This window comes from Hyperolius riggenbachi, chromosome 4 (assembly GCF_040937935.1).
Source record: "Hyperolius riggenbachi isolate aHypRig1 chromosome 4, aHypRig1.pri, whole genome shotgun sequence".
NCBI lineage: Eukaryota > Metazoa > Chordata > Amphibia > Anura > Hyperoliidae > Hyperolius > Hyperolius riggenbachi.
This window is the reverse complement of record NC_090649.1, coordinates 25,116,038-25,128,709: the sequence shown is the minus strand read 5'-3', so window position 1 is coordinate 25,128,709 and position 12,672 is coordinate 25,116,038. Positions and strand designations below refer to the sequence as shown.

Here is a 12,672-nt window from a genome sequence, read left to right as displayed (position 1 = left end):
GAGCTATGAAAGGATACCCCACAAGAGTCTTTTTTGGCCTTTGATCCTCAACCCTACCCAGCTGAACTCTGTAACTCTTTCTAGCAAGCTGCCCGACTCCCCTTTTTTAATTGAGTCAGGGTAACAGTAATAGGTAATTACCCTGGCAGGTAGAAGCCCAAAAATGGTTTGCCAGAGATGTGGGCCGTTTTCCACTAAAGCGGTGGAGTAAGGAAGACGCTGTTGTATCATGGGATGCAAACGGGAAAGGGTCAACAAGAAAGACGGTGTGTTATCAACGTGACGTAAAAGTTCCTTCGAGCCGGAATCAAACCAGCGACCTAAGGATTACAGTTTTCTCAACATTTTGTCAATCTACAGTCCTCCGCTCTACCAGCTGAGCTATCGAAGGATACCCCAGCTAAGGTTTTGCCAGCCTTTGATCCTCATTCCTAGCGAGCGGAAGGTGCAGAAAATGAGTGTTTGTCTCTGGGGTTCAAGATGGAAAAGCATGTGTGTGGAGGATGCGGGCATCGATCCCGCTACCTCTCGCATGCTAAGCGAGCACTCTACCATTTGAGCTAATCCCCCATCTATACACATCTGCGCAAGAGACGCGGGCGGATGAGCGGAACTGCGATGTCAGAGTTAACGATGGAACGCCACACAGTTTCATTGGAATGGAGGACTGTGTATTTTACAACATTTCTTTTGTCTTCACAGAGTGTTGAGCAAGGCAAGTAAAAATGAGGTCATAGTTATGGGCGACTTCAACTTTCCAGACATTGACTGGGGTATTGAGGCTACCCATTCTGGTAAAAGCAGCAGATTTCTGGCAGCACTACAGGACAATTACTTGACTCAAATGGTAACGGAACCAACTAGGGGGAATGCGTTACTGGATCTGATCATTTCGAATAGACCAGATAATGTATCAAATGTGCAGGTTCAAGAACATTTGGGAAATAGTGATCACAACATGATAACGTTTGATCTGGTGACTGATAGGCCACGGGGCAGCGGGACCACTAAAACTATGAATTTTAGAAAAGCAAAGTTCAATCAAATTAGGCAGGCACTAAGTTTGGTGAACTGGGATAATGTACTACAAGGGGAGGACACTGAAGGGAAATGGCAAGCTTTTAAACGTATTCTCAATCAATATTGTAGTATGTATATCCCATATGGAAACAAAATGTCTAGGAATAAAAAAAGGCCTCTATGGATGAATAGAAAGGTTAGAGATAAAATGAAGAGGAAAAAGAATGCCTATAAGGTCCTAAAACAGGAGGGGTCCGAGGCTGCACTCAGCAATTACAAGGAGTGCAATAAAAATTGTAAAAAAGAAATTAGGCTAGCAAAGATCGAAGCTGAAAATCAAATCGCTAGGGATATCAAATCTAACCCAAAAAAGTTTTACAAGTACATCAACTCTAAAAAAAGAAAGGTTGACTGTATAGGACTCCTAAAGGATGAAGGTGGAAACTCAATGGTGGATGACCAAGGTAAGGCAGAGTTATTAAATGCTTTCTTTGCTTCTGTCTTTACAAAGGAAACAGCACTGTTGCAAATTACAGAGGCGGAAGAGTCTCAATCTTCTAACTGTAATATTAAATACTTAACGCAGGAAGAAGTAAAGGCAAGACTAAATAAATTAAAAATAGACAAGGCACCTGGCCCGGATGGCATGCATCCTCGGGTCCTAAGGGAATTAAGTTCAGTTATAGATAAACCCCTTTATCTTATCTTTTGTGACTCTCTTGCAACTGGCAGAGTCCCAGTGGATTGGCGTACAGCCCACGTTTTCCCATTATTTAAGAAGGGCAAAAAATCTGATCCAGGAAATTATAGACCTGTAAGCTTAACATCAGTTGTATGCAAACTATTTGAGGGGTTACTAAGAGATACTATACATGACTTCATAGTAGAAAATAATCTTATTTCTCAGCATCAACATGGGTTTACTAAAGACAGGTCCTGTTTGACTAACATGCTCAGCTTTTATGAGGTAGTGAATGCTAATATGGATATTGGGAATGCTGTAGATGTGATATACTTAGACTTTGCTAAGGCCTTCGACACTGTTCCCCACAAAAGTCTGGTGCAAAAGATGAGGATGCAAGGACTGGGGAAGAGTCTGTGTGCTTGGATAGGGAACTGGCTAATGGACAGAAAACAAAGAGTTGTGGTCAATGGATCATACTCAAAATGGGAGACTGTTAGCAGTGGGGTCCCACAGGGGTCTGTACTGGGTCCAGTGCTCTTCAATTTATTTATTAATGACCTAGTGGATACAGTAGTGAGCAATGTTGCTATTTTTGCAGATGATACAAAATTGTGCAGAATCATCAACTCTAAGGAAGATAGTGTTATATTGCAACAGGATCTGGATAGGATGGCTATATGGGCACATACATGGCAGATGAAATTCAATGTTGACAAATGTAAAGTCATGCATTTTGGTCGTACCAATGGTCTAACACCATACAAAATAAATGGGATACAGTTAGGGACATCAAACTTGGAGAAGGACTTAGGAGTACTCATCGACAACAAGTTAAATAATCGTACTCAATGCCAAGCCGCTGCAGCTAAAGCTAACAAAATTTTGGGATGCATTAAAAGGGAAATAAAAACTCGAGATGCTAGCATAATATTGCCCCTGTTTAACTCTCTAGTAAGGCCACATCTGGAATATGGAATTCAGTTCTGGGCACCACATTACAAAAAAGATATTGCAGTTTTAGAGCAGGTGCAGAGACGAGCAACAAAATTGATACGTGGGATGGAAGGTCTCACTTACCAAGAAAGGTTAGATAAACTGGGTTTATTTAATCTAGAGAAAAGACGCCTTAGAGGAGATCTAATTAACATGTATAAATACATCAGAGGGCAATATAATAGCTTGGCGGATGAGCTTTTTGTCCCTAGGCCTTCTCAAAGGACTAGAGGACATGATCTGCGCATGGAGGAAAAACGTTTTAGCCATTTATTTAGGAAAGGGTTCTTTACAGTAAGAGTGATTAAGATGTGGAATGCATTGCCACAAGAAGTCGTTATGGCAAACTCTATACCTGCATTTAAAGGGGGCTTAGATGCTTTCCTTGCGTTGAATGACATCCATGGCTACAATTACTAGGTAATGCCAATGATGTTGATCCAGGGATTTTATCTGATTGCCATCTGGAGTCGGGAAGGAATTTTTACCTTGTAAGGGTTTTTTCGCCTTCCTCTGGATCAACAGGGATATGTGAGGGAGCAGGCTGGAGTTGTACTTTGTACTGGTTGAACTCGATGGACGTATGTCTTTTTTCAACCAAAGTAACTATGTAACTAAAAAGTAGGAATTTTAGAAAGGTGTGATACAACCGGTAAAAAGTAATCAGACTCCCAAAAGTGGAAGCAGACAAAACGGGTCGCTAGAGGTATTAAGTCAAATACAAAGCACTTTGTCTTCAAACAAAGTAGTGGGCTGCTGCCAATAAGGGTCGCTACTGACTTTAGTTCTTCTCCAATGACCTAGTAGATGGAATGGAAAGTGGGAGAAAGCACTCTTGCCCTTGTTGCTTTTTTTTTGTGCTCTGGACTGAGGTGCAGTGAGGCTAAAAAGGGGGAACTTGATGGCCACTGAGCTATGAAAGGATACCCCACAAGAGTCTTTTTTGGCCTTTGATCCTCAACCCTACCCAGCTGAACTCTGTAACTCTTTCTAGCAAGCTGCCCGACTCCCCTTTTTTAATTGAGTCAGGGTAACAGTAATAGGTAATTACCCTGGCAGGTAGAAGCCCAAAAATGGTTTGCCAGAGATGTGGGCCGTTTTCCACTAAAGCGGTGGAGTAAGGAAGACGCTGTTGTATCATGGGATGCAAACGGGAAAGGGTCAACAAGAAAGACGGTGTGTTATCAACGTGACGTAAAAGTTCCTTCAAGCCGGAATCGAACCAGCGACCTAAGGATTACAGTTTTCTCAACAATTTGTCAATCTACAGTCCTCCGCTCTACCAGCTGAGCTATCGAAGGATACCCCAGCTAAGGTTTTGCCAGCCTTTGATCCTCATTCCTAGCGAGCGGAAGGTGCAGAAAATGAGTGTTTGTCTCTGGGGTTCAAGATGGAAAAGCATGTGTGGGGAGGATGCGGGCATCGATCCCACTACCTCTCGCATGCTAAGCGAGCGCTCTACCATTTGAGCTAATCCCCCATCTATACACATCTGCGCAAGAGACGCGGGCGGATGAGCGGAACTGCGATGTCAGAGTTAACGATGGAACGCCACACAGTTTCATTGGAATGGAGGACTGTGTATTTTACAACATTTCTTTTGTCTTCACAGAGTGTTGAGCAAGGTGTCAACAAAAAGTAGGAATTTTAGAAAGGTGTGATACAACCGGTAAAAAGTAATCAGACTCCCAAAAGTGGAAGCAGACAAAACGGGTCGCTAGAGGTATTAAGTCAAATACAAAGCACTTTGTCTTCAAACAAAGTAGTGGGCTGCTGCCAATAAGGGTCGCTACTGACTTTAGTTCTTCTCCAATGACCTAGTAGATGGAATGGAAAGTGGGAGAAAGCACTCTTGCCCTTGTTGCTTTTTTTTTGTGCTCTGGACTGAGGTGCAGTGAGGCTAAAAAGGGGGAACTTGATGGCCACTGAGCTATGAAAGGATACCCCACAAGAGTTTTTTTTGGCCTTTGATCCTCAACCCTACCCAGCTGAACTCTGTAACTCTTTCTAGCAAGCTGCCCGACTCCCCTTTTTTAATTGAGTCAGGGTAACAGTAATAGGTAATTACCCTGGCAGGTAGAAGCCCAAAAATGGTTTGCCAGAGATGTGGGCCGTTTTCCACTAAAGCGGTGGAGTAAGGAAGACGCTGTTGTATCATGGGATGCAAACGGGAAACGGTCAACAAGAAAGACGGTGTGTTATCAACGTGACGTAAAAGTTCCTTCAAGCCGGTATCGAACCAGCGACCTAAGGATTACAGTTTTCTCAACAATTTTTCAATCTACAGTCCTCCGCTCTACCAGCTGAGCTATCGAAGGATACCCCAGCTAAGGTTTTGCCAGCCTTTGATCCTCATTCCTAGTGAGCGGAAGGTGCAGAAAATGAGTGTTTGTCTCTGGGGTTCAAGATGGAAAAGCATGTGTGTGGAGGATGCGGGCATCGATCCCGCTACCTCTCGCATGCGAAGCGAGCGCTCTACCATTTGAGCTAATCCCCCATCTATACACATCTGCGCAAGAGACGCGGGCGGATGAGCGGAACTGCGATGTCAGAGTTAACGATGGAACGCCACACAGTTTCATTGGAATGGAGGACTGTGTATTTTACAACATTTCTTTTGTCTTCACAGAGTGTTGAGCAAGGGGTCAACAAAAAGTAGGAATTTTAGAAAGGTGTGATACAACCGGTAAAAAGTAATCAGACTCCCAAAAGTGGAAGCAGACAAAACGGGTCGCTAGAGGTATTAAGTCAAATACAAAGCACTTTGTCTTCAAACAAAGTAGTGGGCTGCTGCCAATAAGGGTCGCTACTGACTTTAGTTCTTCTCCAATGACCTAGTAGATGGAATGGAAAGTGGGAGATAGCACTCTTGCCCTTGTTGCTTTTTTTTTGTGCTCTGGACTGAGGTGCAGTGAGGCTAAAAAGGGGGAACTTGATGGCCACTGAGCTATGAAAGGATACCCCACAAGAGTCTTTTTTGGCCTTTGATCCTCAACCCTACCCAGCTGAACTCTGTAACTCTTTCTAGCAAGCTGCCCGACTCCCCTTTTTTAATTGAGTCAGGGTAACAGTAATAGGTAATTACCCTGGCAGGTAGAAGCCCAAAAATGGTTTGCCAGAGATGTGGGCCGTTTTCCACTAAAGCGGTGGAGTAAGGAAGACGCTGTTGTATCATGGGATGCAAACGGGAAAGGGTCAACAAGAAAGACGGTGTGTTATCAACGTGACGTAAAAGTTCCTTCAAGCCGGAATCGAACCAGCGACCTAAGGATTACAGTTTTCTCAACAATTTGTCAATCTACAGTCCTCCGCTCTACCAGCTGAGCTATCGAAGGATACCCCAGCTAAGGTTTTGCCAGCCTTTGATCCTCATTCCTAGCGAGCGGAAGGTGCAGAAAATGAGTGTTTGTCTCTGGGGTTCAAGATGGAAAAGCATGTGTGTGGAGGATGCGGGCATCGATCCCGCTACCTCTCGCATGCTAAGCGAGCGCTCTACCATTTGAGCTAATCCCCCATCTATACACATCTGCGCAAGAGACGCGGGCGGATGAGCGGAACTGCGATGTCAGAGTTAACGATGGAACGCCACACAGTTTCATTGGAATGGAGGACTGTGTATTTTACAACATTTCTTTTGTCTTCACAGAGTGTTGAGCAAGAGGTCAACAAAAAGTAGGAATTTTAGAAAGGTGTGATACAACCGGTAAAAAGTAATCAGACTCCCAAAAGTGGAAGCAGACAAAACGGGTCGCTAGAGGTATTAAGTCAAATACAAAGCACTTTGTCTTCAAACAAAGTAGTGGGCTGCTGCCAATAAGGGTCGCTACTGACTTTAGTTCTTCTCCAATGACCTAGTAGATGGAATGGAAAGTGGGAGAAAGCACTCTTGCCCTTGTTGCTTTTTTTTTGTGCTCTGGACTGAGGTGCAGTGAGGCTAAAAAGGGGGAACTTGATGGCCACTGAGCTATGAAAGGATACCCCACAAGAGTCTTTTTTGGCCTTTGATCCTCAACCCTACCCAGCTGAACTCTGTAACTCTTTCTAGCAAGCTGCCCGACTCCCCTTTTTTAATTGAGTCAGGGTAACAGTAATAGGTAATTACCCTGGCAGGTAGAAGCCCAAAAATGGTTTGCCAGAGATGTGGGCCGTTTTCCACTAAAGCGGTGGAGTAAGGAAGACGCTGTTGTATCATGGGATGCAAACGGGAAAGGGTCAACAAGAAAGACGGTGTGTTATCAACGTGACGTAAAAGTTCCTTCGAGCCGGAATCGAACCAGCGACCTAAGGATTACAGTTTTCTCAACATTTTGTCAATCTACAGTCCTCCGCTCTACCAGCTGAGCTATCGAAGGATACCCCAGCTAAGGTTTTGCCAGCCTTTGATCCTCATTCCTAGCGAGCGGAAGGTGCAGAAAATGAGTGTTTGTCTCTGGGGTTCAAGATGGAAAAGCATGTGTGTGGAGGATGCGGGCATCGATCCCGCTACCTCTCGCATGCTAAGCGAGCGCTCCACCATTTGAGCTAATCCCCCATCTATACACATCTGCGCAAGAGACGCGGGCGGATGAGCGGAACTGCGATGTCAGAGTTAACGATGGAACGCCACACAGTTTCATTGGAATGGAGGACTGTGTATTTTACAACATTTCTTTTGTCTTCACAGAGTGTTGAGCAAGGGGTCAACAAAAAGTAGGAATTTTAGAAAGGTGTGATACAACCGGTAAAAAGTAATCAGACTCCCAAAAGTGGAAGCAGACAAAACGGGTCGCTAGAGGTATTAAGTCAAATACAAAGCACTTTGTCTTCAAACAAAGTAGTGGGCTGCTGCCAATAAGGGTCGCTACTGACTTTAGTTCTTCTCCAATGACCTAGTAGATGGAATGGAAAGTGGGAGATAGCACTCTCGCCCTTGTTGCTTTTTTTTTGTGCTCTGGACTGAGGTGCAGTGAGGCTAAAAAGGGGGAACTTGATGGCCACTGAGCTATGAAAGGATACCCCACAAGAGTCTTTTTTGGCCTTTGATCCTCAACCCTACCCATCTGAACTCTGTAACTCTTTCTAGCAAGCTGCCCGACTCCCCTTTTTTAATTGAGTCAGGGTAACAGTAATAGGTAATTACCCTGGCAGGTAGAAGCCCAAAAATGGTTTGCCAGAGATGTGGGCCGTTTTCCACTAAAGCGGTGGAGTAAGGAAGACGCTGTTGTATCATGGGATGCAAACGGGAAAGGGTCAACAAGAAAGACGGTGTGTTATCAACGTGACGTAAAAGTTCCTTCGAGCCGGAATTGAACCAGCGACCTAAGGATTACAGTTTTCTCAACATTTTGTCAATCTACAGTCCTCCGCTCTACCAGCTGAGCTATCGAAGGATACCCCAGCTAAGGTTTTGCCAGCCTTTGATCCTCATTCCTAGCGAGCGGAAGGTGCAGAAAATGAGTGTTTGTCTCTGGGGTTCAAGATGGAAAAGCATGTGTGTGAAGGATGCGGGCATCGATCCCGCTACCTCTCGCATGCTAAGCGAGCGCTCTACCATTTGAGCTAATCCCCCATCTACACACATCTGCGCAAGAGACGCGGGCGGATGAGCGGAACTGCGATGTCAGGGTTAACGATGGAACGCCACACAGTTTCATTGGAATGGAGGACTGTGTATTTTACAACATTTCTTTTGTCTTCACAGAGTGTTGAGCAAGGGGTCAACAAAAAGTAGGAATTTTAGAAAGGTTTGATACAACCGGTAAAAAGGAATCAGACTCCCAAAAGTGGAAGCAGACAAAACGGGTCGCTAGAGGTATTAAGTCAAATACAAAGCACTTTGTCTTCAAACAAAGTAGTGGGCTGCTGCCAATAAGGGTCGCTACTGACTTTAGTTCTTCTCCAATGACCTAGTAGATGGAATGGAAAGTGGGAGAAAGCACTCTTGCCCTTGTTGCTTTTTTTTTGTGCTCTGGACTGAGGTGCAGTGAGGCTAAAAAGGGGGAACTTGATGGCCACTGAGCTATGAAAGGATACCCCACAAGAGTCTTTTTTGGCCTTTGATCCTCAACCCTACCCAGCTGAACTCTGTAACTCTTTCTAGCAAGCTGCCCGACTCCCCTTTTTTAATTGAGTCAGGGTAACAGTAATAGGTAATTACCCTGGCAGGTAGAAGCCCAAAAATGGTTTGCCAGATATGTGGGCCGTTTTCCACTAAAGCGGTGGAGTAAGGAAGACGCTGTTGTATCATGGGATGCAAACGGGAAAGGGTCAACAAGAAAGACGGTGTGTTATCAACGTGACGTAAATGTTCCTTCGAGCCAGAATCGAACCAGCAACCTAAGGATTACAGTTTTCTCAACATTTTGTCAATCTACAGTCCTCCGCTCTACCAGCTGAGCTATCGAAGGATACCCCAGCTAAGGTTTTGCCAGCCTTTGATCCTCATTCCTAGCGAGCGGAAGGTGCAGAAAATGAGTGTTTGTCTCTGGGGTTCAAGATGGAAAAGCATGTGTGTGGAGGATGCAGGCATCGATCCCGCTACTTCTCGCATGCTAAGCGAGCGCTCTACCATTTGAGCTAATCCCCCATCTATACACATCTGCGCAAGAGACGCGGGCGGATGAGCGGAACTGCGATGTCAGAGTTAACGATGGAACGCCACACAGTTTCATTGGAATGGAGGACTGTGTATTTTACAACATTTCTTTTGTCTTCACAGAGTGTTGAGCAAGGGGTCAACAAAAAGTAGGAATTTTAGAAAGGTGTGATACAACCGGTAAAAAGTAATCAGACTCCCAAAAGTGGAAGCAGACAAAACGGGTCGCTAGAGGTATTAAGTCAAATACAAAGCACTTTGTCTTCAAACAAAGTAGTGGGCTGCTGCCAATAAGGGTCGCTACTGACTTTAGTTCTTCTCCAATGACCTAGTAGATGGAATGGAAAGTGGGAGAAAGCACTCTTGCCCTTGTTGCTTTTTTTTTGTGCTCTGGACTGAGGTGCAGTGAGGCTAAAAAGGGGGAACTTGATGGCCACTGAGCTATGAAAGGATACCCCACAAGAGTCTTTTTTGGCCTTTGATCCTCAACCCTACCCAGCTGAACTCTGTAACTCTTTCTAGCAAGCTGCCCGACTCCCCTTTTTTAATTGAGTCAGGGTAACAGTAATAGGTAATTACCCTGGCAGGTAGAAGCCCAAAAATGGTTTGCCAGAGATGTGGGCCGTTTTCCACTAAAGCGGTGGAGTAAGGAAGACGCTGTTGTATCATGGGATGCAAACGGGAAAGGGTCAACAAGAAAGACGGTGTGTTATCAACGTGACGTAAAAGTTCCTTCGAGCCGGAATCGAACCAGCGACCTAAGGATTACAGTTTTCTCAACATTTTGTCAATCTACAGTCCTCCGCTCTACCAGCTGAGCTATCGAAGGATACCCCAGCTAAGGTTTTGCCAGCCTTTGATCCTCATTCCTAGCGAGCGGAAGGTGCAGAAAATGAGTGTTTGTCTCTGGGGTTCAAGATGGAAAAGCATGTGTGTGGAGGATGCGGGCATCGATCCCGCTACCTCTCGCATGCTAAGCGAGCGCTCTACCATTTGAGCTAATCCCCCATCTATACACATCTGCGCAAGAGACGCGGGCGGATGAGCGGAACTGCGATGTCAGAGTTAACGATGGAACGCCACACAGTTTCATTGGAATGGAGGACTGTGTATTTTACAACATTTCTTTTGTCTTCACAGAGTGTTGAGCAAGGGGTCAACAAAAAGTAGGAATTTTAGAAAGGTGTGATACCACCGGTAAAAAGTAATCAGACTCCCAAAAGTGGAAGCAGACAAAACGGGTCGCTAGAGGTATTAAGTCAAATACAAAGCACTTTGTCTTCAAACAAAGTAGTGGGCTGCTGCCAATAAGGGTCGCTACTGACTTTAGTTCTTCTCCAATGACCTAGTAGATGGAATGGAAAGTGGGAGAAAGCACTCTTGCCCTTGTTGCTTTTTTTTGTGCTCTGGACTGAGGTGCAGTGAGGCTAAAAAGGGGGAACTTGATGGCCACTGAGCTATGAAAGGATACCCCACAAGAGTCTTTTTTGGCCTTTGATCCTCAACCCTACCCAGCTGAACTCTGTAACTCTTTCTAGCAAGCTGCCCGACTCCCCTTTTTTAATTGAGTCAGGGTAACAGTAATAGGTAATTACCCTGGCAGGTAGAAGCCCAAAAATGGTTTGCCAGAGATGTGGGCCGTTTTCCACTAAAGCGGTGGAGTAAGGAAGACGCTGTTGTATCATGGGATGCAAACGGGAAAGGGTCAACAAGAAAGACGGTGTGTTATCAACGTGACGTAAAAGTTCCTTCGAGCCGGAATCGAACCAGCGACCTAAGGATTACAGTTTTCTCAACATTTTGTCAATCTACAGTCCTCCGCTCTACCAGCTGAGCTATCGAAGGATACCCCAGCTAAGGTTTTGCCAGCCTTTGATCCTCATTCCTAGCGAGCGGAAGGTGCAGAAAATGAGTGTTTGTCTCTGGGGTTCAAGATGGAAAAGCATGTGTGTGGAGGATGCGGGCATCGATCCCGCTACCTCTCGCATGCTAAGCGAGCGCTCTACCATTTGAGCTAATCCCCCATCTATACACATCTGCGCAAGAGACGCGGGCGGATGAGCGGAACTGCGATGTCAGAGTTAACGATGGAACGCCACACAGTTTCATTGGAATGGAGGACTGTGTATTTTACAACATTTCTTTTGTCTTCACAGAGTGTTGAGCAAGAGGTCAACAAAAAGTAGGAATTTTAGAAAGGTGTGATACAACCGGTAAAAAGTAATCAGACTCCCAAAAGTGGAAGCAGACAAAACGGGTCGCTAGAGGTATTAAGTCAAATACAAAGCACTTTGTCTTCAAACAAAGTAGTGGGCTGCTGCCAATAAGGGTCGCTACTGACTTTAGTTCTTCTCCAATGACCTAGTAGATGGAATGGAAAGTGGGAGAAAGCACTCTTGCCCTTGTTGCTTTTTTTTTGTGCTCTGGACTGAGGTGCAGTGAGGCTAAAAAGGGGGAACTTGATGGCCACTGAGCTATGAAAGGATACCCCACAAGAGTCTTTTTTGGCCTTTGATCCTCAACCCTACCCAGCTGAACTCTGTAACTCTTTCTAGCAAGCTGCCCGACTCCCCTTTTTTAATTGAGTCAGGGTAACAGTAATAGGTAATTACCCTGGCAGGTAGAAGCCCAAAAATGGTTTGCCAGAGATGTGGGCCGTTTTCCACTAAAGCGGTGGAGTAAGGAAGACGCTGTTGTATCATGGGATGCAAACGGGAAAGGGTCAACAAGAAAGACGGTGTGTTATCAACGTGACGTAAAAGTTCCTTCGAGCCGGAATCGAACCAGCGACCTAAGGATTACAGTTTTCTCAACATTTTGTCAATCTACAGTCCTCCGCTCTACCAGCTGAGCTATCGAAGGATACCCCAGCTAAGGTTTTGCCAGCCTTTGATCCTCATTCCTAGCGAGCGGAAGGTGCAGAAAATGAGTGTTTGTCTCTGGGGTTCAAGATGGAAAAGCATGTGTGTGGAGGATGCGGGCATCGATCCCGCTACCTCTCGCATGCTAAGCGAGCGCTCCACCATTTGAGCTAATCCCCCATCTATACACATCTGCGCAAGAGACGCGGGCGGATGAGCGGAACTGCGATGTCAGAGTTAACGATGGAACGCCACACAGTTTCATTGGAATGGAGGACTGTGTATTTTACAACATTTCTTTTGTCTTCACAGAGTGTTGAGCAAGGGGTCAACAAAAAGTAGGAATTTTAGAAAGGTGTGATACAACCGGTAAAAAGTAATCAGACTCCCAAAAGTGGAAGCAGACAAAACGGGTCGCTAGAGGTATTAAGTCAAATACAAAGCACTTTGTCTTCAAACAAAGTAGTGGGCTGCTGCCAATAAGGGTCGCTACTGACTTTAGTTCTTCTCCAATGACCTAGTAGATGGAATGGAAAGTG

The 12,672-nt window shown here is 45.2% G+C and overlaps 15 non-coding genes across 15 annotated transcripts; all 15 read right to left on the bottom strand.

The window, feature by feature from the left end:
* Positions 1-292: 292 nt before the first annotated feature.
* On the bottom strand, positions 293-391 carry TRNAY-GUA (transfer RNA tyrosine (anticodon GUA)). The gene is made up of 2 exons: positions 355-391; positions 293-328 (listed from the first exon to the last, which is right to left on the bottom strand). It is a non-coding gene; the product is annotated as a tRNA-Tyr (tRNA).
* Positions 392-497: 106 nt separating this feature from the next.
* TRNAA-AGC (transfer RNA alanine (anticodon AGC)) lies at positions 498-570 on the bottom strand. The gene has a single exon. It is a non-coding gene; the product is annotated as a tRNA-Ala (tRNA).
* Positions 571-3,900: 3,330 nt separating this feature from the next.
* Positions 3,901-3,999, bottom strand: TRNAY-GUA (transfer RNA tyrosine (anticodon GUA)). The gene is made up of 2 exons: positions 3,963-3,999; positions 3,901-3,936 (listed from the first exon to the last, which is right to left on the bottom strand). It is a non-coding gene; the product is annotated as a tRNA-Tyr (tRNA).
* Positions 4,000-4,917: 918 nt separating this feature from the next.
* Positions 4,918-5,016, bottom strand: TRNAY-GUA (transfer RNA tyrosine (anticodon GUA)). Its single transcript has 2 exons — positions 4,980-5,016; positions 4,918-4,953 (listed from the first exon to the last, which is right to left on the bottom strand). It is a non-coding gene; the product is annotated as a tRNA-Tyr (tRNA).
* Positions 5,017-5,122: 106 nt separating this feature from the next.
* Positions 5,123-5,195, bottom strand: TRNAA-CGC (transfer RNA alanine (anticodon CGC)). Its single transcript has one exon. It is a non-coding gene; the product is annotated as a tRNA-Ala (tRNA).
* A 739-nt stretch (positions 5,196-5,934) lies between these two features.
* TRNAY-GUA (transfer RNA tyrosine (anticodon GUA)) lies at positions 5,935-6,033 on the bottom strand. Its single transcript has 2 exons — positions 5,997-6,033; positions 5,935-5,970 (listed from the first exon to the last, which is right to left on the bottom strand). It is a non-coding gene; the product is annotated as a tRNA-Tyr (tRNA).
* A 106-nt stretch (positions 6,034-6,139) lies between these two features.
* Positions 6,140-6,212, bottom strand: TRNAA-AGC (transfer RNA alanine (anticodon AGC)). Its single transcript has one exon. It is a non-coding gene; the product is annotated as a tRNA-Ala (tRNA).
* A 739-nt stretch (positions 6,213-6,951) lies between these two features.
* Positions 6,952-7,050, bottom strand: TRNAY-GUA (transfer RNA tyrosine (anticodon GUA)). The gene is made up of 2 exons: positions 7,014-7,050; positions 6,952-6,987 (listed from the first exon to the last, which is right to left on the bottom strand). It is a non-coding gene; the product is annotated as a tRNA-Tyr (tRNA).
* A 918-nt stretch (positions 7,051-7,968) lies between these two features.
* On the bottom strand, positions 7,969-8,067 carry TRNAY-GUA (transfer RNA tyrosine (anticodon GUA)). The gene is made up of 2 exons: positions 8,031-8,067; positions 7,969-8,004 (listed from the first exon to the last, which is right to left on the bottom strand). It is a non-coding gene; the product is annotated as a tRNA-Tyr (tRNA).
* Positions 8,068-8,173: 106 nt separating this feature from the next.
* TRNAA-AGC (transfer RNA alanine (anticodon AGC)) lies at positions 8,174-8,246 on the bottom strand. Its single transcript has one exon. It is a non-coding gene; the product is annotated as a tRNA-Ala (tRNA).
* Positions 8,247-10,002: 1,756 nt separating this feature from the next.
* On the bottom strand, positions 10,003-10,101 carry TRNAY-GUA (transfer RNA tyrosine (anticodon GUA)). Its single transcript has 2 exons — positions 10,065-10,101; positions 10,003-10,038 (listed from the first exon to the last, which is right to left on the bottom strand). It is a non-coding gene; the product is annotated as a tRNA-Tyr (tRNA).
* Positions 10,102-10,207: 106 nt separating this feature from the next.
* TRNAA-AGC (transfer RNA alanine (anticodon AGC)) lies at positions 10,208-10,280 on the bottom strand. Its single transcript has one exon. It is a non-coding gene; the product is annotated as a tRNA-Ala (tRNA).
* Positions 10,281-11,018: 738 nt separating this feature from the next.
* Positions 11,019-11,117, bottom strand: TRNAY-GUA (transfer RNA tyrosine (anticodon GUA)). The gene is made up of 2 exons: positions 11,081-11,117; positions 11,019-11,054 (listed from the first exon to the last, which is right to left on the bottom strand). It is a non-coding gene; the product is annotated as a tRNA-Tyr (tRNA).
* Positions 11,118-11,223: 106 nt separating this feature from the next.
* Positions 11,224-11,296, bottom strand: TRNAA-AGC (transfer RNA alanine (anticodon AGC)). Its single transcript has one exon. It is a non-coding gene; the product is annotated as a tRNA-Ala (tRNA).
* Positions 11,297-12,035: 739 nt separating this feature from the next.
* Positions 12,036-12,134, bottom strand: TRNAY-GUA (transfer RNA tyrosine (anticodon GUA)). The gene is made up of 2 exons: positions 12,098-12,134; positions 12,036-12,071 (listed from the first exon to the last, which is right to left on the bottom strand). It is a non-coding gene; the product is annotated as a tRNA-Tyr (tRNA).
* Positions 12,135-12,672: the final 538 nt, after the last annotated feature.